The sequence below is a fragment of the Pseudorca crassidens genome, chromosome 2 (genome assembly GCF_039906515.1).
Source record: "Pseudorca crassidens isolate mPseCra1 chromosome 2, mPseCra1.hap1, whole genome shotgun sequence".
Taxonomy (NCBI): Eukaryota; Metazoa; Chordata; class Mammalia; order Artiodactyla; family Delphinidae; genus Pseudorca; species Pseudorca crassidens.
This window is the reverse complement of record NC_090297.1, coordinates 164,359,699-164,385,645: the sequence shown is the minus strand read 5'-3', so window position 1 is coordinate 164,385,645 and position 25,947 is coordinate 164,359,699. Positions and strand designations below refer to the sequence as shown.

Here is a 25,947-nt window from a genome sequence, read left to right as displayed (position 1 = left end):
ATATAAATGTACATATGTATTTTAATTACACATATTTAATTTCATAAATATTAAAATTCTGCAGGAAAATATGATGAACAAAGACAAAAGACAAGCGAAAAACCAAAGAAAATATTTATAACACATATGACAAAGAGCTCTGTTTTTACTATTTAAAGAACTCCTATATATCAATTTTTTTTCTTTTTTTTTTTTTTTTTTTTGCGGTACGCGGGCCTCTCACTGTTGTGTCCTCTCCCGTTGCGGAGCACAGGCTCCGGACGCGCAGGCTCAGCGGCCATGGCCCACGGGCCCATTAATTATTTATTTATTTAATTAATTATTTTTAATTTTTGGCTGCATTGGGTCTTCGTTGCTGCATCCGGGCTTTCTGTAGTTGCGGCAGGTGGGGGCTACTCTTCGTAGCGGTGCGCGGGCTTCTCACTGCGGTGGCTTCTCTTGTTGTGGAGCACCGGCTCTAGGCACGCAGGCTTCAGTAGTTGTGGCTCGCGGGCTCTAGAGCACAGGTTCAGTAGTTGTGGTGCACGGGCTTAGCTGCTCCGCGGCATGTGGGATCTTCCCGGACCAGGGCTCAAACCCGTGTCCCCTGCATTGGCAGGCGGATTCTCAACCACTGTGCCACCAGGGAAGCCCTACAATTCTTGCTATAGGGACTTCCCTGACAGTCCAGTGGTTAGGACTCCGTGCTTCCACTACAGGGGGTGCAGGTTCAAACCCTGGTGGGGGAACTAACATCCTGCATGCTGCGTGGCATGCCCAAAAAAAAGAAAAAAAAATTCTTGTTATATATTCCCACATGACTTTACAAGAAAAAAATATTTTTTTTTCAATTGGCACTTTTTCTAATGCCTCTAACTCCTAATAAAAAATAAGTTGCTGGTATTTTGAGAAGTTGAAATATGCTCCCTCACCTTCCCCACTTTATGTATGACTTGCCACCTTCTCTATTCAATTGACTGTGAAATTGTTCCTTCTGAAAGATTAGGTAGGATGAGAACTTAAATGTATTTCAGCTGATACATATCAACAATGTTTAGGGAAAAGTGTTCAGACTCCATTCGAATGATAGAACCATTTCAAAATTTTCAGGTTTATTGGTTTTCATCGTTGATAGTATAATGTTTTCTGCTTTGCCCGAATCTTTACTTCTTTCATTAGTAACACACGTTGGCCCTCCCCTGCAGTGATTACCTGTTTTCTATTTACTTGTCTGAAAACGACTCACCACCTCTGACCACTCGTCATGGGAAATCTGAGCACCAACTTTGTTTTTTTTAATATTTTGTTGGTAAGTTATGTTTTTCACCTTATTTTCCCGATTTTCATCAAAATTTTTGTTGCATTTTTCTTGTGAAGAAGCTGGGTTTTTTAAAATCAGATGGTCATCAATTTAAAATTTATTTATTTATTTATTTATTTTCTTTATTTTTTTTGGCTGCATTGGGTCGTAGTTGCAGCATGCAGGGTCTCCGTTGAGGCATGTGGGATCTTTCATTGTGGCTCGGGCTTTTCTCTAGTTGTGGTGTGCGGGTTTTCTCTCTCTAGTTGTGGCGCGCGGGCTCCAGGGCACATGGACTCTGTAGTTTGCCGACTCTCTCATTGAGGTGTGCAAGCTCAATAGCTGTGGCACATGGGCTTAGTTGCCCAGGGGCATGTGGGATCTTAGTTCCCCAACCAGGGATGGAAGCCGCGTCCCCTGCATTGGAAGGCGGATTCTTTACCACTGGAACACCAGGGAGGTCCCGAGGAAGCTGTTTGGAAATTAAATAATTAATTACTTTCAAGTAGGCTAATAAAATCCAAAATGATCAATAGATTATAAGTGAAAAGGAGGTGTCCACCCTTCACCAAGTCTCCCAATTTCCTCTGCCAGAACCAACCACTGTTCTTGTTTTTTTTATATTTCCCAGATACAGTCAACGTATAAACAATGTGTATATTTGTATTTATACATTTATATATGTGCTTTTGTTTTTTAAACACTGAGATAACTACATATATACGATTTTAGTACCTTGCTTATTTTTAAATTTTATGATATATCTTGGAAATCTTTCCATATCAAGATGTATGACCTGTCTCATTGTTTTAACAGCGGCAGAGCATTTCGTTGCATGGCTGTATCATAATTTATTAAACAATCTCCTTTGGATGGGCATTCATGTGATTTCCAAACTTCTGTTACTACAAATAGTAGTGCAGTGAATATCCTGGTATTTATGTTTTGCATCCACTTGCAAGTGTGTCTGCCAGATAAATGTTAGAAGAGGAATTGCTGGGTCAGAGTATCTGAATTTGAAATTTGATAGCTATTGCCACTTTTGCCCCAGAGAATTTTTAATTTGCAATTTTAACATTATAAGTAAGGTCAAGTATTTTTTGATAAATTAAGAAGCCACCTGTTTTTTCTCTTCTGAGGAATATCTATTCTTTTGTTTTAAAAAGAATTTATTGATGTGAAATTCACATAACACAAAATTAACCATTTTAAGGTGAGAAATCCAGTGGCATTTGGTGTATTTACAATATCGTGCAACCCCACCTCTGTCGCGTTCCAAAACATTTTCATCACCCCAGACAGAAATCCCGTACTCATTAAGTAGTCCCCACTCCCCTTCCCCTCAAGCCACGCCTGGCAACCACTAGTCTGTGTTCTGTCTATGGATTTATCTATTCTACATAAGAAATATCTATTCTTGTCCTTTGTGTTTTATCGGGTTTTAAAAATTGATATATAGGGCTTCCCTGGTGGCGCAGTGGTTGAGAGTCCGCCTGCCGATGCAGGGGACAGGGGTTCGTGCCCCGGTCCAGGAAGATCCCCCATGCCGCAGAGCGGCTGGGTCCGTGAGCCATGGCCGCTGAGCCTGCGCGTCCGGAGCCTGTGCTCCACAACGGGAGAGGCCACAACAGTGAGAAGCCCGCGTACGGCAAAAAAAAAAACAAAACTGTAAAATCATTCTTTATCTTTTATTTCTATTTTGGATCAAAAAGCTTCATGCTCCTACCCATGCTATTTATAATAATGAAAACATGTGAAATGCACTGAAACAATATTTAACTTTCTAAAATATATGTATGTAGACTATACTAATTCTAATATGTGAAATAACATTGAATTAAAAGCAGAACACCAAATAGTAGATAAAACTTGTTATATAAAGCCTGTGTAGAGGCATTATCAAAGATTTAAAAAAGTTAATTTGGAGGAATGGAAACAGTTTATAGTGAAGTCTTCATTAGGCTTGGGTTGAATGGTTGCTTCAATTCTCAGAAAAGAGCACATCCATCTGGCAAGCATTAAGGCAGAACAAGGAGGGGCAGATGGGCACAGTAATAGGTCAGTACCGGCAGAGGAAAGAATACCTCGATCGGGCTACTGATATCCCACCTTTGGCACCCAGGCAGTCCAACTGGCCAGCTAGACTTGGCCGGTGCACACCCAAGGGAATTCAAGGCCACCTGGTGGCTGTATCATAAAATTACATCTCAATTGATTCCTGGAGTTCAGATGTAGCAAGACAAACTAAGTAGGACTTGGATTGACCACCATTTATTGGCCAGCTTTACATGCACACAAAAGCACCTTACTGGCTCCTGGTTTATCATCACAATTTCCTACAAATCGTACTACTTCCTCTCATCTTTGTCAGGGTTCTTAGTCACGCCTTCTGTCACCCTCAATCAATATAATATCTCTCTTTATCATCTTTCCTCTGGAAATACCACATACTACTGCACGTGAGCGATCAAGATTCAGTCCTTAATGATAGGAAAACCACCCCTTCACCGCAGCACATTCTCCAGTTCTCCTCCAGAAACACAGCAATATATTTTATTATTAAACAATAAACATAATAAAGTAGCGCTTGATTCACAAAGATAAATACATATTATGTTTCACTGTTCTTTTTTTAAATGGCCCAATCATTGTAGAACATTATTCTCATCATTGTCAACTCTTGATTATCCTTTGGGATAGTCTGGGTAATAAAAAGAGCAGCATTTAATCTCAGGTCTATTTCTGTTACTGTTGTTATTAGTACTCTCCCCAGAGAGCTCTATCTGCCTGAAAGGACAGCCCCCTCCCACCAGGTGACAAGTTCTGCTATGACATTTGAAAGACTTTAAAAAGGTAAGGAAAGTCTCTCTGGAAAGGAACTTCTGGATGTGGACACTTGACTACCTTAGCTTTTGTTTGATTACTCTTTCTGATGACTCTAGCTTTTGTTTGATTACTCTTTCTGATGACCTCTACTTCCTGATTACTCAACTTTCCATTCTGCATCATGAAAGTACATGGGTCATAGCAGGAGCTCAATAAACGTCAGTCCCTTCGCTTCTCGTCCAACTGATCCAGCACACTTGTGTAAAGACCGGAAGTATGAAGCAGGATGGCAAGTACCAGTCGTACAAGATATGAAGTCGGGGGAGGTGAGTGTGTGTGTGGTGGGGATGTCAGGCCCCTCCTTCCAATCTTCAGCTCCATTTATGGCTTTGATGAGTCCCAGGACCAAAGCTCGCCCTCTCTACTCAAAAGTGGGGCGCCCATCAGCCCTGCAGTTCGTCTCCTCCCAGCCTCAAATTGTTCAAACCTTCTTTCCCTAAATCCATCTTGTTACAGCAGTACAATTGTTTGCTTTTTCCAAACTAATTGAAAATTAGAAGATGTGGACAAAAAGAAACTTGAAAACAGAGACACAAAAAACTTCTGAAAATTTATGGCATTAGTCTGAGCAGTCCTCCACCTAACTGGGTTCCAACACATTGGTTATTCATTGTTCCCTCAGTGTTTACTGTGCTTGTCAGTGATTAAAACACCAGAAATAGTTAACATCACCACTGGTGGAACACAGTGACAGTCTGAGTTTCCCAGGGTAATGCACCTGGAAGGGTGCACCACCACTTCTGTGCTGTTCTTCTAAAAATGAAACTAACCATGGGAAAACATAAAACAAACGCAAATCGGAAGACATTCTACAAAACTACGGACAGATACTTTTTAAAAATGGCAGAGTCATGAAAGATAGCAAAGGCCGAGGGGTTTGTTGCAGATCAAAGGAGGCTAAAGAGTCATTTCAAGGACATTATTGAGACAAGTGGCAAAATTTGAATATGGACTGTATAGTATTAGGTAATAGTATTATATCAAGGTTAAACTTCCTGAATTTTATAAATAAACTATTGATATACAAGAGAATGTCCTTGTTCTTAGTAGATACCTGCTAAAGTATTCTGAAGCAAAAGGGCACAAATAAGTTAGTGAACAAAATAATGTGAACATACAGAGAGAGAACAGTGATAAAGCCAATGTGGCAAAACGTGAAAAACTGGGATAAAGAAAATGTGGGAGTTCTCTATATTATTCTTGAACTCTCCTGTAAATTTGAATTTTTTTCTTTAAAAAGAAAGAGAAGGGGCTTCCCTGGTGGCGCAGTGGTTGGGAGTCCGCCTGCCGATGCAGGGGACGCGGGTTCGTGCCCCGGTCCGGGAGGGTCCCGCATGCCGCGGAGCGGCTGGGCCCGTGGGCCATGGCCGCTGGGCCTGTGCGTCCGGAGCCTGTGCTCCGCAACGGGAGAGGTCACAGCAGTGAGAGGCCCGCGTACCACAAAAAAAGAAAAAAAAGAAAGAGAAAAGAGGAGACACAAAAATAGAAGAACATTCAAGAATCAGGTCTTCCGCTTCTATCTTTTGATAGGTTTTTCATGCAAATAAGAGAAGAGAAGAGTTTACATGTAGCTCTTATAGCAAATGCATTTTTAAGTTGAGAATAATACTGGTCGACCATTGGGGGGTTAGATTATTTTTCTAGGTGGCCCTCGCTAGGTTACTCTCTAACCAGAAAGAAGGCATTGATTTGCTTCATAGATTCTCCTAATTAATCCCGAATTATTCTACACATTCAGTTCAAGGGAGGGTGTGCTGTTCAATGATCACAAATAATAATAGTTGATGAGTAGTAAGTGTTTATGTGTGATGTGTATGAAACACTGAGTTAATCTTTTAACGGTATTGGGACATTTGGTTCTCAACAGTCCTATGAGATGTGTACTATTATTATAGCCATTTTTACAAATGAAGAAACTGAGGCACAGAGACGGTAAATACATTTCACAAGGTCACAAAACTACTGCATGGAGGAGCCGGGAATTAATCGGGTCTATCTGACTCCAGCACTGATGCTTTTAACTGTTGCGCTACTACCAGACATCCAGACACAAGGAGCCCTTGCTAAGCCAGCATCTTGTCAGGAGTAGCATTTATCTGCTGTGCCTACTCTTAGCGCTAGGATTGGATACCATGGTAAGTCTGGGTATCTCCCTAACCATCACATGCCAGAGAAGGCTATGAAGACTTTAAGGGCAGAGGAAGGGCCTCATCCCCTGCCCTGACCCCAGTCGTTTTTTCCACCTTCCACTCTGTACACCAGCACTGGATGGGGGGGCTTTAACTCAGGCTTGTAAAGACAGCCAAGACCATGAACGAACTCACACTGTGGAATGAAATCTACACGAAGCTGGCAGAGATGAACTCTGACGTTAACGTGCCTCGTCTTGCATTTCCCCCTTGCTTTTCGGGGTCTCTAGACCTCCTTCCATGCATGCCTTCCCCATCCCTTTCCCTTGAGCCTCTTCTACAGGAGAGGAGGCACTGGCTCTCCCCTCACTTTGTTCCACACCAACTCAGAGTTCAGCTGAAGTCCCAGATGGGATGGTTCTCCCCTCACACGCGTCGTACAAAACACCCACAGCTCGTCACAGGTTCTGTCTCCCTCCATCCTGCATGTCTATAATTCCCTGGCAGCAACCACTGAGTTCCACCATTCTGTCCCCTGCCCTGTCCTCCTTGGGGCAACAGGAGGGGTATTTTTTATTCCACTACTTTGGGCAGGAAAAGCAAATTATAGAAGGGAGTTCAAGCTGAAAACAGATTGCTCTGTCAAGCAGAAGCATGGATGCCTGTGACACCTTCTGACTAATACCACTCAAAACCCACTCTGGATGCAGAAACCCATAAGCAAAGTGTAGGGAATGTGTAATGGAGAGGGAGGGGAGACCCAGTCCCTTCAACCTCCCAGAGGGAGAGAAACTTACAATGACCTGGAAATAATAAAACTGTTGGAAGCTTATGAAATCAGCCTTATATCAATAGAAAGTTCACCATTCCTGATGACACTGTTCCATTTGTTCTCCAATTATGTATAACCCACAAATGAGTCACCAAAATAGAACATTTAAACTTAACACCATCCCATTTGGGCATCTTTGTTTCCATACGCTTGAGTCATGCTCAGGGCTGCACCTGTTTTGCATGTAGTCACATTTCTATCACTCTGAGCTCTAGGCTTTGGCGCAGTAGCAGGATGGGCAGATGGGGAGGCCCCAGATCTAAACTGGATCTGTCAGCTGGAGAATGGCAGCATTTGGACAGCATCTGGTCTAAGAGAAAACAGTCTCCAGGAAGGGCAGAGCATTGACTTAGGTGATATACAGGTCACAGCTAGTATCTGTGACTAACATGATATGTCATGTGCCCTGATAGGCAGGTGGAACCCTACCTGTAATAGTCAGAAATCCAGGGAGTTAACATCCGGTAATTGTCAGATGGTTGCACCAACCACTAGACTGTGCCTCTTGGGCAGATTCTAGTACTTGGTGGTAGGACAGTACTGGTGGGAAGAAGGCAAAGTACCCCGATTTTGTTGGAGAGGGTACCAGGCAGACATAAGCACATCAGAGACCACACTGAACCAGTCATCAGGCTCCTGCAGCCTGGAAGCAAGAGTGCATTGGGAGCAGTCCTTGATGAGCTATAAGGTCAAATGCCCTTCTACAAGGTCATGATAGGTCCTAGAGACTGATGCTCCAGGTCACACATGGCAAGGACTGTAAACCCAGGGAGATGGCTTCAATCTGGGCTCTCCACTGTCAGGAAGAGATCCTTCATTCACGTGGTCAGTATCTTCTGAGCACTCAGTACGTACCAAGCGCTGGTTTACAATGGAGACTAGTCTCTGCCCTCATGGAGTCTTGAGAAACAGGACTCATTTGACCATCAATGAGAAAGCACTGAGACAAATCTTTACAGTACCTCTGGTGCAACCCTTACAGACTGGAGGCCAGTCTCTACACAGGTCCTGCAGACTCGTTTTTTCTTTTTATGCTCTGCACAGCAAAATACATAATGCAGTAAAGTGCACAAGAAACCAGCTTGATGACTTTAAAAACCCACCAGCACGGTGTTTTAAAAGGTTACATACACATCGGGCTTCCCTGGTGGCGCAGTGGTTGAGAATCTGCCTGCCAATGCAGGGGACACGCGTTCGAGCCCTGGTCTGGGAGGATCCCACATGCCGTGGAGCAACTAGGCCCGTGAGCCACAACTACTGAGCCTGTGCGTCTGGAGCCTGTGCTCAGCAACAGGAGAGGCCGCGATAGTGAGAGGCCCACGCACTGCGATGAAGAGTGGCCCCTGCTTGCCACAACTGGAGAAAGCCCTTGCACAGAAACGAAGACCCAACACAGCCATAAATAAATAAATAAATAAATAAATAAAAAAGGTTACACATCAAAATGTCAACCCTGAATACAGAGAAGAGGAAAGGCAAGTTTGGTGGGCAGAATAATAGCCCCCAAACATGTGCATCTCCGATTCACCAGAGCATGTGAATAAACACAGGACACTTACACAGCAAAAAGGACTTTGCATATGTGATTAAGTTAAGGACATTGAGATGAGAAGATGATTCTGGACTATCTGGGTGGGCACAATCTAACCACATGGTCCTTAAGATCAGGGAAACTTTCTCAACCAAGTTCAAAGTCAGAGGGAGATGTGACAACAGAAGAATAGTTGGAGAAATGTAACATCATTGGCTATAAAGATTGAGGAAAGGGACGTCTTTATATGAGCTTTATATCATGCTTTGCGAGCACAAATCGTCACGAGCCAAGAGTCCTAGCAGCTTTTAGAAGCTGGAAAAGGTGAGGAGGATTCTCCCCCTGGAGCCTCCAGAAAGCAACACAGTGCACCTCGACTTCAGTCGGCCTTTTGTCAGACTGCTGACCTACAGAACTGTAAGATAATACGTTTTATTGTCTTAAGCCATTACATCTGTGGTCATTTGTACAGATAGCAATAGGAATCTAATAAAGTGAGAGATGGTGCCACATTTATGAAGCTAAAAGGATTGAATACTTTCTATTTCCTTCCCTAATATTCATTAAATCTTCCTCTATCATAACAGAAAATCAATAGGTAATGTCCAAAATCAATAAATCAAAAAATAACAGTTTAGCATATTCTTTATACATGGAGATAAGTACCAGAAGAAAAGCCTAAATGAAGTGAAAGTGGGTGACTCTGGGGAGTGAGATTAAAAGGCAGGGCAGGGTCTGCTGTTTTTAGTACCATTAGTGCTATTTTTAAAAATCTAAGGGGGGGACTTCCCTGGTGGCGCAGTGGTTAAGAATCCGCCTGCCAATGCAGGGAACACAGGTTCGACCCCTAGTCCGGGAAGATCCCACATGCCACGGAGCAACTAAGCCCGTGTGCACAACTACTGAGCCTGCGCTCCAGAGCCCGCGAGCCACAACTACTGAGCCCACGTGCCACAACTACTGAAGCCCGCACGCCTAGAGCCCATGCTCTGCAACAAGAGAAGCCACCGAAATGAGAAGCCTGTGCGCAACGGAGAGTAGCCCCCGCTCGCCGCAACTAGAGAAAAACCCACACGCAGAAACGAAGACCCAATGCAGCCAAAAATAAATTAATCAATTAATTAAATAAATTAAAAAAAAGAATCCTTTACAAATCTAAGGGGAATTAAACTTTGATTTAAAAAATGCTAAAGCCATGTAATTAGGCAGTTGTTATCCTTGGTCCAAGCATCTTATCATCTAATGTCTAGAGTTGTTCTGGTGTATATGATAGCCACTAGCTCTATGTAGCTTTTATATTTTAAATTAAAATTAATTTAAAATTAGTTTCGGGTGGGGGATATATTAGGAGTTCAGGATTAGCAGATACAAACCACTATACATAAAATAGATAAACAACAAGGTCCCACTTTATAGCACAGGGAACTATATTCAATAGCCTGTAATAAACCATAATGAAAAAGAATATATATACATCAGAATCACTGTGCTGTACACCAGAAACTAACACAACATTGTAAATCAACTACACTTCAATTTAAGAAAAGAAAAGAAAAGAAAATTCAGTTCCTTAATCGCACTAGCCACATTTCATGTGCCGGACAGGATGTATTGGATAGCATAGGTTTAGAACATTTCCATCATGGCAGAAAATTCCATGGTCTGTATCCTTCCTGCACTCTGCCCTACACAACCTGCATTCATTTTTGGGTTGGTGACCCCTGCCTAGAGGCAAGATAGGGCCGAAGATGTGAAGTATAAGAGACAACAGGCCAGTTAAAGAAATTCTACCTGCCAGCCAGGATTAAGGGAAATGGGATTAGGAAAGGAACAGATAGGCTAAATTCCAGTTATCTAGGGCTTTGTAATACACCACTTCAAAACCTATATGTCATAAAATAACCTGTTTTGTTTTGGTTTGTTTTGGCCACGCAGCTTGTGGGATCTTAGTTCCCTGACCCGGCCCCTGGCAGTGAGATCTCGGGGTCCTAATCCCTGGACTGCCAGGGAATACCAAAATAACCATTTTTTATTGTACCCATAAACTCCATGGGATAGAAACTCTGACCGGGCACATAGGGGAGGCTTGTCTCTACTCCAGAATGCCTGGGCCCAAAGATTCAATGAGTGGGGCTTGTATCACCTGGAGTCATCTCTACTCACGTTTGGCAAGAGATGCTGGCTGCTAGCTGGGACCTCCAGCTGGAAGCTTAGGCTGGAATATCTAAGCAAAGTCTCCCTGTGTGGCCTGGGCTTCATCACCACATGATGGCTGGGTTCCAGGAGGGAGCAAGCAACCAAGAGACAGGAAGTGGAAACTGCCAGGTTCTTAAGGCCTGGGCCCAGAGATTGGTACCCTTCTCTTCTACCATGCTTTATTGGTCAAGCAGTCACAGAGCCCAGATTCAAAGAGAGGGGACGTGAACCCCACCTCTCAATTAGAGGAGGGTCAAAGAATTTGGGAGGACATGTTTTAATACTGCCAGAGCTCATAACTCCCCTCCCTTCCTTATCAAAGCCTACTTTTCAAGGAGAGAATATTTTTCTTTACAAAACAAGTCTTTATAAAACTTGCGTCAAAAAATATTCTAAAAGTATAATGTGCCCTACTCTGTGTCAAACACTGTTCGCCTACTTTTTTTTTTTTTTTTTTTGTAGGCTACTCTTTTGAGTAATGATGTAAAGGAGAAAATAGAGACATGCAGTGTGGAGAAAGCTGCTTTCTTAAATGGGAGAAAATTTGAACATGTTTATAGGCTCAGAGGGAAAAGGGTGTTGCAGATATAGAAAAATAATCCAGATATTGGCAGGGAAAGTAGGGCTTGAATGAAGAGTACCAGGGAGGAAATTTACATCCAGCAGCAGGGGGCTAGTCCTCCTTTGTCCCTTCCAGAGATTTCCTTTTAATGCAGATGTACCTTTTCCCTTCTGAACATTTAAAACACTTTTGCACAGAAAACTGTGTGTTTCTTAGTAGAAACACCCATGGGGAGTGGGGCATTTAATTTAAAGGTGCTGGGGCCCCCAGTGGTATTATTTCTACTACTATTCCTCCCACTTAAAAGAGGGTGAACACAGTTAGTGTTAAATATCGCTCCCCCAAGGGAATATGCAAGAAGCAGAAGAACTCAGACAGCTGCAATGAGCTCTCTGAGAGATTCTGATTTGCAAGGAATTGCAACATTCTGCCTTCACCCAAGTGTTCCCTGAAGTTTTGCTTCCACCTTCAAGAAAAGAACCCTTTACTGCTTTCCAACTCTTTTGCGGTACGCGGGCCTCTCACTGTTGTGGCCTCTCCCGCTGTGGAGCACAGGCTCCGGACGCGCAGGCTCAGCGGCCATGGCCCACGGGCCCAGCTGCTCCGCGGTATGTGGGATCCTCCCGGACCGGGGCACGAACCCGTGTCCCCTGCATCGACAGGCGGACTCTCAACCACTGCACCACCAGGGAAGCCCGTCTTTTTTTTTTTTTTTTTAATTTATTTATTTATTTATTTTTGGCTGTGTTGGGTCTTTGTTGCTGCGTGCAGGCTTTCTCTAGTTGCAGCAAGTGGGGGTTACTCTTTGTTGCGGTGCGTGGGCTTCTCATTACAGTGGCTTCTCTTTGTTGTGGAGCACAGGCTCTAGGCACGCGGGCCTCAGTAGTTGTGGCACATGGGCTCAATAGTTGTGCACGTGGGCTCAGTAGTTGTGGCACACGGGCTTAGTTGCTCCGTGGCATGTGGGGTCTTCCCCAATCCAGGGCTCAAACCTGTGTCGCCTGCATTGGCAGGCGGATTCTTTTTTTTTTTTAACTTTTTTTTTTTTGTGGTACGCGGGCCTCTCACTGTTGTGGCCTCTCCCGTTGCGGAGCACAGGCTCCGGATGCGCAGGCTCAGCGGCCATGGGTCACGGGCCCAGCCGCTCCGCGGCACGTGGGACCTTCCCGGACCGGGGCACGAAGCCGTGTCCCCTGCAACGGCAGGCAGACTCTCAACCCAAGGGCAATTTTCTTCCTATTTTTTAAAAAATTTTTTCAAAGTCAGTCATCAACCTTTATCATGAAAAATTCCCTGAAATATAAATTTATTCCAAGCCACAGCATACAGGAAGCCTCACTCATCATTGCCAGGTTTACATCTTAAATTCTGATCACAAGGAACAAATGAAAGGATGGAGGCTCTTCTTGAACTCATTTTCCATCTGCAAAACCCACTGTCTAAACAAATCTTTACCCAGAAAGAAAGCATCATCTTTGTTGCAAAAGCAAGATTGTCTAATAGTGTTACCAGAGCTCTCTGTACCTCAGGTTCCTCATCTGTACCTGCCATGCACAGCTGAATGAATGCTCTAGGGCTGGTGTTTAAAGTGTACTACAAATATTAAGATGAGTTCCAAATGAAACTTTTGGTGGAGTTGAGTAATACAACTTGTAGCTTCCCCTTTAAGAATTAATTTCCCTGTGGAATCACTTAAAACCAAAAGGGCTCTACAGATTACCTCTGGGTTTAATCCTTTAAAGAAGCAAGAAACACCGGGATGAATTTAACTGAAACTCAACACTTAAGTACTTGCCTAAGTGCCTAAAATGGTTATAAGCCCTTCCCTGAGAGTTTTTAAGAAAAGAAATTCCTTTTCCTGAAGTAGTTCAGGTTTCAAGTGAAGCTGCTACTCAGGGGAGTTAAATTAAATAACCTCTAAAAGTTTTTTCCAAACATTGGGGTTTTTTTGTAATTCTCTTATGCTTTCCCCTTCTCTCTCATTTCAAAGATAATCAGGAAGTCTCCTAGGATAAGGTTATCATATTCATGTCTTGCCAAAAATGTAAGAAAAAAAACTCCTCTTTGATTGGATCAAGAGGAACAATTATACTTCCTAAAATGAGCTTAAGCTAAGAAAATGAAAAGGTTTATAAATAAGAAGTTCAGTGCTTCTTTTTTGGTCTCCTTTCATCACTGTGTGATTTACTTTAATAGTAGCCTGTCATTTCCAACTAGATGACTAGTGGCCTGGTCATGGGTTCCAGGGCATTTCATCTGTGGTCACCCATCTTACCCATGAAGAAATTAATATTTAGTCTACTTTTTTTACTATTATTCTCTACTGTAACCTCCTGACCCTTGCCCAATCAAAACGATCGGTGTGGGTTTCCCTGGTGGTGCAGTGATTGAGAATCTGCCTGCCAATGCAGGGGACACGGGTTCGAGCCCTGGTCTGGGAAGATCCCACATGCCGCGGAGCAACTGGGCCGGTAAGCCACAGCTACTGAGCCTGCGCGTCTGGAGCCTGTGCTCCGCAACAAGAGAGGCCGCGACAGTGAGAGGCCCGCGCACCGCGATGAAGAGTGGCCCCCGCTCTCCACAACTAGAGAAAGCCCCCGCACAGAAATGAAGACCCAACACAGCCAAATAAATAAATAAATAAATTTATAAAACAAACAAACAAAAAGATCGGTGCTATTCTGCTTTTACCTACAGAGAAAGAACAAGGAGAAGATAAAACAGGACCTTGCTGTTAGGGGGTGCTGGTTCATTTCTGATGGTCAAACAGGAAAAGCTGTTTTGAACTTTGCCCCATCAGTTCCTAAAACTGCAGCATAGGAACTTATAATTGTAACTGCCCTTTATCTTCCAAGAATGAAACTGTTTTCTCCAGTTGAAATTTAAGGGAATGAAATTTAAGGGAATTTCTCCAGTTGAAATTTAAGGGAATGAATTGGTGTTTCTGGCAGGAGTGCTCTATAATTGCAAAGCATTGTTGAGTATCACCATATAGTTTTTTCCTTAGATGATCAATTAGGAGGAAGTATGACATTCTCAAAGCTATTCTCTAATTTGGTCAGCAGACCCTACCAAGAATATGATCCCCTCTCTGACCAGGTATAATCACAGTGATAAGTGACTTTCAAGCTTATGCCCATACCGTCCTAAATTCCTGATTTGCCCCAGAAGGAGGTTCCCATCACAGTGTTCTGAGTGCTGGCCTTTGGGCCTGACTTCCCAGTGTGCTTGGATTTGAGACTTTTTGCCTGTCCTTTAACTCGTGATTTGCCCCACCTCATGTTTAATTAGGGTTTTTATTCGGAGTGTAGAATCTTAAAGTTTACCCCTGTTGGATTTCATCTTGTTAATATTGAAAGATTCCATAAGAAAATCTCAAGGCAAAAAGGGATCATAGGCTTCCCTGGTGGCGCAGTGGTTGAGAGTCTGCCTGCCGTTGCAGGGGACGCGGGTTTGTGCCCTGGTCCGGGAAGATCCCACATGCCGCGGAGCGGCTGGGCTCATGAGCCATGGCCACTGAGCCTGCGCATCCGGAGCCTGTGCTCTGCAGCGGGAGAGGCCACAACAGTGAGAGGCCCGCGTACCGCAAAAAAAAAAAAAAAAAAAAAAAGGATCATAGTGGACCTTCAAGGAAAGGAAATAGGAAAGAAGTCCAGAGAAGCAAAGAGTTAACTAGGAAGCCTAGTTGAGTGACTTCTAAATTAAGAGGGCAGACTGAACCCTGCATTTACTTTTGCTGCCTCCTAAAACCCCAATAACAGGGATTTTTGGTTTAAGGCACAAACTCACATAGATAAAGAGAATGGAGTGGCCATGACAGTAAGAAAATTTTGGCATCTGAAAAGCTGATGGACAAGTGGTAACTAAATTAGCACTTCAGAGAATGCTAGTCCCTAAGCCAGCAGTGGGGAAAGACACAATTCCATGCGCTCCCCCAAGTCCTAAAAGCTTTAAGAACTGATGGCTTCGGGTTCTACTGAGAGTGAAGAGGAAGATGGGCTAAAACAGTTGATTGGATGAAGGTTGCTATTCAACCCCTGGAGCCCCTTCCCTACCCTCTTCGTAGGAGGTGTATTATCTGGACAATAAGGCGCCATGGAAGGTTGGCAATACTGTTTTCAGAGGATTAAAGGGAATATTTTCAGCTCAGCATCATTCTTATAGACAAAATGTTAGTGGTTTCTTCTGTACAGAATCCAACCAGTCCAACAGGAAACTGTCAAGAACTGAGGCTTTAGTGTTCCTCAAACACACACCTCAGCCGGTCATCGTCATAGGTGAAGTCCACAAACAAGCCCCACCCACACCCTCAGAGTTTCCAAACAACCCGCAAGACTGCCTCTCTTAAATATAAGAAGCCTTCTAAGGCTCACCATGCATCTAAGGAAAATCCCCAGTGTGAAAAACAGGTCACAACGCGCGCACACACACACACACACACACACACACACACACTTGGAGGAAACAGAAACTGCAGAGATAAAACATCGCAAAACAATGATTAATAACCTCACAATGTTAAGAAGATGTTGCATTCGTGAAATAAGAATATTTAGAAACCATTAGCAGAAATGAAAATCCCAGTGAAAGGTTTAGAAGAGTTGAAGAAATTTCCCCAAAAGTAGAGGAAAATGACAAAAAGATGGGAAACAGGAGTGTGGAGGTAAGAAAATAAAAAGATCATTCAAGAATGTCTAATATTTGAACAGTAAGTTTTCTATACAGAAAGAACAGAAAAAAAATGGAGGAGAGGAAATCGTCAAAGAAGACAGGCCATATATCATCAGGAATCAGAACGTCTGGAAGACAGAATAAAATGAAGCATTGCTGTCAAAATTTTGAGGGAAAATGATTTTTCAAACGAAAATTCTATCTCATATATCAATTAAGTATAAACATAAAATAAGATATTTTTAGATATGAATGGTCTCAAAATTTTCCCTCCTACGTACAGTTTCTCAGGAAGCTCCTGAAGTATGTACGCCACCAAAACAAGGAGTCAACAATGGGAGGGGAAGTTACAAGAAACAGAAGTTCCGAGTCAAGAGGAAGGCAAAGGGTTTTTCTAGAATGATGGTGCAGAGATATTCTGGGAAGACAGCCGTGCTGCAGGCACAGAGAGCAACCAAGTCAGACTGGAGCATGTTGGAAAGCTCAGGGAAAGATTTCTTCAAGAAGATGAAAATGATAGATGAGGTTGAAAGTGAGGAGATTTAGACAATTGTGGAAAGTTTGTGGTTGATTTAATACAAGTATAAAGAAAACCAAGGAACAACAACAATTTTTTTTAAAGACAATTATTAACCTCAGGGAAAATAAAAAGTTCTGCAAGAGGGCTTCCCTGGTGGCGCAGTGGTTGAGAGTCCGCCTGCCGATGCAGGGGACACGAGTTCGTGCCCCGGTCCAGGAAGATCCCACATGCCGCGGAGCGGCTGAGCCCGTGAGCCATGGCCGCTGAGCCTGCGCGTCCGGAGCCTGTTGCTCCGCAACGGGAGAGGCCACAACAGTGAGAGGCCCGCGTACCGGAAAAAAAAAAAAAAGTTCTGCAAGAAAGGGTAATCATAGTATGCTCCCTGGCTCATCTGTGAATAGTATATACATAGTTATAATAATGAAAAGATGGAATCATCCTCTAAACAAGATGGGATGGTGTGATGGGAAGTGTGTGTATGTGTGTGTGCGTGTATATATATATATATATATATATATATATATGTATATGTATATAATATATATGGTAGTGGAGGGCAATGGTGAAAGAGAATTAAATCTTTACCTTTCATGGAAGGAAGTCAACAGATAATGTCTACAATGGGAATACCAAGAAATAACAATATAAACAATATCTCTAAATGACAATTTTTAGAGATAGGAAGATAAATATTAAAAGAAGCAGCTTAGGACTTCCCTGGTGGTGCAGTGGTTAAGAATCCGCCTGCTAATACAGGGGACACGGGTTCGAGCCCTGGTGTGGGAAGATCCCACATGCCGTGGAGCAACTAAGCCCGTGTACCACAACTGCTGAGCCTGTGCTCTAGAGCCTGCAAGCCGCAACTACTGAGCCCACGTGCCACAACTACTGAGCCCACGTGCTGCAACTACTGAAGCCCGCGTGCCTAGAGCCCGTGCTCTGCAACAAGAGAAGCCACCGCAATGAGAAGCCCGCGCACCGCAATGACGAGTAGCCCCCGCTCACCTCAACTAGCGAAAGCCCGCGCACAGCAACACAGGCAAAAACACAAAACAACAAAAAAAAGAAACAGCTTAAAGATTTGAAAGTCGTTGCCTCTAAGGAAAGAAATACGATGCAGAGGAAAGCAGTACTTTTTGTAACAAGTCTTGTAGAATTGACTCTTTATGTGCACAAAAAATTGTAATAAAAATAAAAACTAATTTGAAACCAGAATGAATAAATGAAGGGAAAAAAAGGAATTGAGAAAGCCATTTAGCCTTGCTAAGAAAATGCTTTGATGATGAGTGAAGAGGGAATAGAACTCATCCAACACTTCAAAGACAAGTGGAAAAGGGTCCAGAAATGAAGCAAAGGAATAAAGACCACCACTTGAACATATCATTGGATTTGGAAGAAAGAGGACATAAATCTGTCACCAAGGACGGTCAGTTAACGGCCTCTTCAGCTTCATTTCTCCCCACTACTCAACCATATGCAAATGGTATCTTTTCTCCATTTTACCCCACTCTCTCTCCACTGAGCTTTCACACTCTTGCCCCTATTCACCTGCCTAATTCCTACACAATCCTTCAGGATGTAGCTGTACAAAACATTCCCTGACATCCTAAACTAGGGTGGTTTCCCCTACTGGGAATTCCTCTAGGACCCCATCACAGCATTCAGCACATGTATTCCAGTTTCTAGAACTCTCCCACTAGGCTCTACCAAAACTGAGGCAATGACTGGCTTCATGCCCCTATTGGTCATGACTCAACTTGTTGCAGATGAGAGATTTCCAATTCCAAACAGCTAATACAAATGGGAATTTATTGCCTCATGAGTGTTCAGGAGTGGAGTAGGTCTCAAGCATAGCTGGAGCCCTCAGCTCTCATCCTCTACCTCTATCCATTCAGATTCTGTCTGTGAATTGGTCTTATTCTCTCCTACAATGGTCAGGCTTTCTCCATGTTGGGATTCAAAGTAAGGGGGAAGTCTTCTCTACTGGCTCCACAGAAGAGTCCTGGGAAACACTCAGATTTTCCTTGCTTGGGTATATGCCAATCCCTGAACAAAGGAACAGAGTACTCTGGCCAGGCCTGAGTTATTGTGGCTAAAGGGATTGGGCAAGGCCTGGATCTGTTATTAGAAGATGGAAAGGATAGGGACTTCCTTGGTGGTGCAGTGGTTAAGAATCCGCCTGCCAATGCAGGGGACACGGGTTTGAGTCCTGGTCCGGGAAGATCCCACATGCGGCGGAGCAACTAAGCCCATGCACCGCAACTACTGAGCCTGTGCTCTAGAGCCCGCGAGCCACAACTACTGAGCCCGCGTGCCTAGAGTCTGTGCTCCGCAACAAGAGAAGCCACAGCAATGAGAAGCCTGTGCACCACAACGAAGAGTAGCCCCCCGCTTGCTGCAACTAGAGAAATCCCGCACACAGCAACGAAGACCCAATGCAGCCAATAAATAAATTTAATTAATTAATTAATTAAAAAAAGAAGATGGAAAGGTTAACAGTGTTCTCAGAACAACACTTGCCACTGAACCTCTCTGTGGGTGCTCACATTGTGTCCCCTCTACGTGCAGTGTCCTGGCTCATCAGACCTATTCCATGGAGCAGCTCGAGCCATAATCAAGTGGCCAGTTGTGAAATTGAGCAGAGCCTAGACACTTAACAAGCTAGGACCGAGGGCAGCCAAAAAACCCAGCCTTGAGACACCCTAGTTCCAAGAACATTTGGGAGAATTTTTGATCACGGGATAAGGGAACATGAAACAGTTCCTGAAGAGAAAGAGGAAAAATAAAGAAAAATTAAGGGTCAAAACCAAGAGTCGATGGCAACACAGAACAATTTCAATCACTGCCTAAGCCTAGAACCAACTCTCTCACTGGCTGACAATGCCACATCTCTTGACTCACCCCAAACTAGAATGATGGCTTGTTTTTGTGGCTTCCTTGTACCATAATTAGTTTTCTTTTTATTTGTTTGCTTGTGTGTTGTTTAGAACCTGGTTTATTTAAAAAAAAAAATTAGGTAGCATGCTACTATAATACGTTCAGAGAGAAACTGAACAATCTGTGTGGTTTGCTTTACTTCTCATAAAAAGGGATTTCTACTGACTGGGGAAAATTATCCAAGTGGGAAAGGAGTACCATATCCTAGTATGTTAAGATAAGATTACAAAATTCTCTGCATCAACAGAATGACATCCAAAGTATGCATTTCGAAGCCAACATTTTGCAGAGGGAAGAATACTATGTGCTATGTAAATACTTAGAGGAAGTTAGATTTTTTTTTAAGCTACAGAGATGAAGGTGGTACTGTTGGAGATACCTCTGTGGTATGATGATGGGCCAAGCTTTGTGACAGAAACCATTCATTGCAAGAATTTAAAATGCAGTCATAAAATAACCCACAAATACTGAATGCCTAACCAGCAGTCAGCTCTCGATAATGCTAAGGACACATTATTTTTCACTGGAGAAGAAAAGGTGGTTATTTTTCTAGCCTGTTAAATATATTGATGGCTTTTTAAGCAAAAGTTTATTACTGTGAATCTCCTTCACTTGAAAAGCTTATTTCTGACATTTCTCACCTCAACTCTTTGGGGAGATCATTATACTGATGGATTCTTAAGCTTGTGTTATAGGAAAGGAAAGCCTGGGAAGATTAAGCCATTTTTCCTCGGTCACTGCTATAGGAACTGGCTGGAGCCATGTCCTTGGATGACAGCAGCTCTTTGCTGCCACCTCAAATTTTGACCTTCAATGACATTTCAGAAGGCCTGGGAAGTGTTTCAGTGTAAACGGGAAGAAAAATACCTTAAGTTTTGGCATTCCCAAGCCTAGAGCAAGTTTTTCTGGAACCTCACAGAAATCTCAATTTTCAATATTTTGCTTTTGTTCAAAATAATGCTGCATATATTTCCAATAACCATGAGTATGAGTAAAGTTTGATAAATAATGAGCAGTCCCCCACCAACTTGTACAGGTGGAAATGGGCCCGAGGGTCACTCACCATTCTCAAATATTTATAGAACAACAACTGTGTATGTAGCGCTATCAGATGCCAGCATCACAAAGTCCCAGCTAGAAAAGGTCCTTCAGGCCAGCGGGGAAATAAGACAATTACATATGCAAAATGAAACAATAGTATAGGGCCATGAATCATTAAATGATAAATGAACGGATGGGCAGGAAGCGGCTAGTAATTGCTGAGAAAGGAGGTACCCTTGAGAATGGGCAGCTATCGTCATCCAGTGGAACCCGGCCACCTGTGTTCACATCCACTCCACCGTCTGCCACCCCTACAACCTGAAGCAAATTATTTTACCTCTCTTTGCTTCCGTTTCCTGATCTGTAATGAGCCAAGATAGGGGTGGGGGATATGTAGAAGGAGAAACTGATACTTTGCCTTGTTTTCAACATGATTATGTTCTTTACGGTTCATAGTCAGATGAACAAAAACCACTTTGACTCCGAGATAAACCAAAAATGTCTGATTCTGTCCCCCCAAATAAAGAAATCTTGACTATTTCCCATAAACTCCCTTAAAAAAGCAATTCTATTTCATGCAACGTTGTCTGAAAATACATCATGACTTTTTTTTTGAATTTTATTTTATTTATTTTTTATACAGACATCATGACTTTTGAGAATATGATAATCACTTGAGAAAGCTGTTTTTTACTGTGAACAGATATGTAACCTTGGCAACTTGGTAGGTTTTATCTGTTTAAATCCCTGTGTTTGGGTTTGCTGTGCCAGACCTTCTGAAGTTTGACTCTTCTGCATTCTTTGCAAGTAAACTTTTTCTTTCCTTTTGGAAATGCTCCTGTCTCTGAGCTTTCCTTTGACAGTAACAATAGTAACCACCTCTTAAAGCTATTATAAGGATTGAATTAATATTTATAAAGCACTTAGCACAGTGCTAGGCTTTTGTTCAATGATAAAGTGGTAGTAGTATGAGAAGGCTTCCCAGAGAGGAGCAGACTTTATCTGGTCCAGAAAAATGAGGAGGATTTAGATGGAATAGGGAAAGGCATGAGGGCAAAAATGTCACAGCCTGACTGAGGAACCCTGAGTAACCTTGTGGGAATGGAACAAAGGATTCGCTTTGAGTGTGGCAAGAGAGACGACACTGCTGGGAGTATCGGTTGTGAATTACACATTGAAGGGCACGGTCTTATTGGTGAAGATAATAGAGTTAGTGATATTGTTTGTAGTCAGTGACATGATCACACTCTACTGTAAGAAGTCCTTTTGTCCAATAATGCCTTTGGAAGTCAGAGCCCCTGTTAGTCCTGAATCGCTGTTTGAAGTTTAACTTGACTTTGCAAGCTGCCTTCTGCCTTTGCTGAAAATGAAGCAGACCATTGCTTCTTACCCACTCCCTCCAACCCCGACAATGCCAAAGTCTGCTGTTTCCTGGCAACCTGCTCAGAAGTCAGAATCGAAGCTATTTTGTAAACCAGTTAGAGAAGCCACAATTAGCTCCTTTATTATGTCCTAATAGCATTTTTTTCTGCCCATCTTATTTGAGCGGAAAATCAGCTCATCATATAATTTCTGCCAGCGTGTTGTGAGCTGTGCAACATTCATTTCAGTACTGGTTCTAGAACTCCTCTGCCACTGATCACGACACTAATCAAGAAGCTGAATTCACATATGGACCAGTCTAGAGAACATGACTAATACTCTGTGAACTATGAGTCTGAAGCTTAATTCCCTTTTGCTTCTACATTTTGTTTTCTAACCTCTGAAATTCTACACTTCCTTCTTAATTTGATTTTCTAATTTTTTAAAAATCACTGCATCATGTACTGGAAACAAAGAGCTTTTCCAATTTTCTGCCAGTTAAAATCTTTGCCTTTCAAAATCTTTGACCCTACCTGAATCCTCTCATCCTGGGAGTTTTTCTGTCTTGGCTAAGGAGCTCATAAGCTTTGTGAATGTACTTTAATGAATGTAACTATTTATCTAGAGCGGTTTTAATTTACTTATTGGCTCGATTAAATAATTTAGTCAGCATGGTATTGGGAAAAGAGCATTGAGTTCTTGTCCTGACTTTGACACTGGCTCATCACATGCTCTCAAACAAGACACCTACACACACTAAGCCTGACTTTTCTCATCCGTAAAACAAGAGGGTTGAACGAGACTAGACAATACCTAACATCCTTTCCAGCATTAAAATTTCATAATCCATGATCTCATGTGCATCTAATCGATCAAGATGTTCTAAGACAGATCACCTTACTCCATGGGGCTACACTGACTGTGATCAAAAACTTCTGACAAGGCTGCCAACGTTCTCTGCCTCCCGGGGTTCACACCCTAATGCAATCCTCTTCTCTCCAGTGTGAGCTGAACCTCGTGACTCCTTCTATCCAACAGAATACAGCCAAAGTGATGGGATGTCATTTCATGATTAGGTGCAATACTGCAATGCAATCTGACACTAGCCACTGGGACTGACCACAGAGTCCACAGATTTAAGGGCACAGACCCCGACAAAATTGCCTGTACTTTAAATGCCAGCCACAAGTTTGGGCATCCCCAAGCCACTGACCCTTCTAAGCAGCTGGCTCCAGATCCAGGGATTCTCACTACCCTCTAGGGTTCAGCAGTTCATTAGAACAACTCACAGCACTCAGGAAAGTGCTATATTTAGAATTACAGTTTTATTGTAAAGGATACAAATTAGGACCAGGCAAATGAAGGCACACAGAGCAAAGTTGGGGAGGGCCTCAGATGCAGAGTTTTCACGTCCTCTCCCTGTAAAATTAGGACACAGCAACCTGACACACGTCAGTGCGTTCGCAAGCCAGGAAGCTCACTGAGCTTCAGTTTCCAAAGTTTTTATTGCAGTTTCATTACTTGTCCTGGGTTGATTTAATCATTGGTTGAGCTCAGTCTCCAACCCCTTTTTCTCCCTGGAGGTTGAGCTAAAAATTCCAACCCTTTAATCTGACTTTGCATCCTTTTCATCTCATAAACTCAGGTATGGTCGGGGGTCCCACCATGAATAACAAAGACACTCCTATAACTCAGGAAATTCCAAGGATGTAGAGGTTATCTTCCAGGAACCAGGAGCAAAGATGAGAAAAATTCTTTATTATACTTTAGGTTACAAAAGATTGTAATCTTTCATCTTGCTAGCAGATCAAATCTATTACTGGTTTCGATGAAGGAAAAGGCAAGGTATTGAGGGAGGCCTCAGTCCAACAACCCTCAAAGAACTGAATCCAAATTATTAGAGAAATGCAAATCAAAACCACAACGAGGTATCACTTCATACTGGTCAGACTGGCCATCATCAAAAAGTCTACAAATAATAAATGCTGGAGAAGGTGTAGAGAAAAGGGAACCCTCCTACACTGTTGGTGGGAATGTAAATTGGTGCAGCCGTTATGGAGAACAGTATGGAGGTTCCTTAGAAAACTAAAAATAGAGTTACTGTATAACCAGCAATCCCACTCCTGGGCATATACCTGGAAAAGACTAAAACTCTAATTTGAAAAGATACATACTCTGCAATGTTCATAGCAGCACTATTTACCATATCCAAGACATGGAAACAACCCTAGTGCCTATCAACATACGATTGGTTTAAGAAGATGTGGTATGTATATATATATATATATATATATATATATATATATATATATATATATATACACAATGGAATATTACTCAGCCATAAAAAAGGATGAAATAATGCCATTTGCAGCAACGTGGATGGACCTAGAGATTATCATACTAAGTGAAGCAAATCAGACAAAGACAAATATTACATGATATCACTCATATGTGAATTCCAAGAAATAATACAAACGAGCTTATTTACAAACAGAAACAGACTCACAGACATAGAAAGCAAACTTATGGTTACCAAAGGGGAAGGAGAGGGAGGGATAAATTAGCAGTATGGGATTGGCAGATACATACTGCCATATATAAAACAGACAACAAGGATTTACCAGATAGTACAGGGAACTATATTCAATATCTTGTAATAACTTACAATGGAAAATAATTTTTAAAAAGAATATATATATCAGAATCACTTTGCTGTACGCCTGAAACTAACACGATATTGTAAATCAACTATATTTCAATTTTTAAAAAATCCAAAAGGAACTGAATCCAGTCAACAACCATGTGTGTGAAGTTGGAAGCTGATCCCTCCCCAGTTGAGCCTTCAGGTAACACCCTGATTTCAGTCTCATAGGAAATTATATATATATATATATATATATATATATATATTTTTTTTGGCCACGCCGATGTGGGATCTTAGTTCCTGGACCAGGGGTTGAACGTGTGCCCCCTGAAGTAGAAGCACGGAGTCTTAACCACTGGACCACCAGGGAAGTCACAGCCTTATAAGAAATTCTGAAGCAGAGGACCCAGCTAAGCCCATCACAGATTTCTGACTCACAGTAACTATAAAATAATAAATATGTGTTGTTTTAATTTGCTAAAATTTTGGGATAATTTGTTACATAAGAATACACATAACTACTATACTGACCACGTTGTGACTAAAAGACAGTGATGTCCTGAACGCAGAGAACCTAGAAGTTTAAACCAAATAAATGGATTTCCTAAGTAATGCTAAGTAAGTGAAAAAAATGAGATGGATCTGCTTAAGCAGAAAACTACTGGCATGGAGAGATTAAGTGACTTCCCTTAGATCAAACAGGAAGTAGTAAAGTGAAGATTTGAACCCCCAGTGGCCAGAGTCCAGAACCTGTGCAATAAAAATTCAAACTGCAAAACCACAAGATAACTGCCCAAGGTCCCTTACTATCAAGGCATTTCTCCCCTACAAGTTCTTATTTACATGCCATTGTTTCCAAAGAGGATATAGAGTGTCTCAGTAATCCTACAATACACTGTAATAAAATTAAAATAAAATCTAGTGAGGAAATCAGAATGAAGGGACTATCAGGATAGAAAAAATAGAAGGAAGCTACGAGGGCTTATTCACTGGGTAGAGGTGGGAGCCACAAATTCTGAACTCTGAATTTCAGGATTCTAGAAGAAAAAAATATGATCAATTACATGATGCACGGTGCTCTCAGAAGTTTAAAGCAATTTGTTGCACAGGAAAAGAACAACTATTAAAATCAGAGAAAATTTTTTTCCTGCAGGCTCTCACAAAGGAAATAGTGTGTAATATAGTCATCGACAGCCACAAAAACATCTATAGGGAACAAAAATAATGTTATGCAGCTTCCTGCTGATGTCTCAACACATGCACAGATTTTAGAGTAGCTAGAAAAACGGATGCAATGCCTAGCTTCTCTCTCGTTCATGTTTTTTCTTTCTCAGTATTTTTTTTTATTCCTCCT

At 42.3% G+C, this 25,947-nt stretch overlaps 1 long non-coding RNA gene across 1 annotated transcript in view; it reads right to left on the bottom strand.

The window, feature by feature from the left end:
- Positions 1-271: 271 nt before the first annotated feature.
- LOC137220082 (uncharacterized) overlaps positions 272-25,947 on the bottom strand; it is a 111,853-nt gene continuing 86,177 nt past the window's right edge. The window contains exon 3 of the long non-coding RNA XR_010941463.1: positions 272-1,751. This is a non-coding gene — a long non-coding RNA (uncharacterized lncRNA). The remainder of the gene's footprint in view (positions 1,752-25,947) is intronic.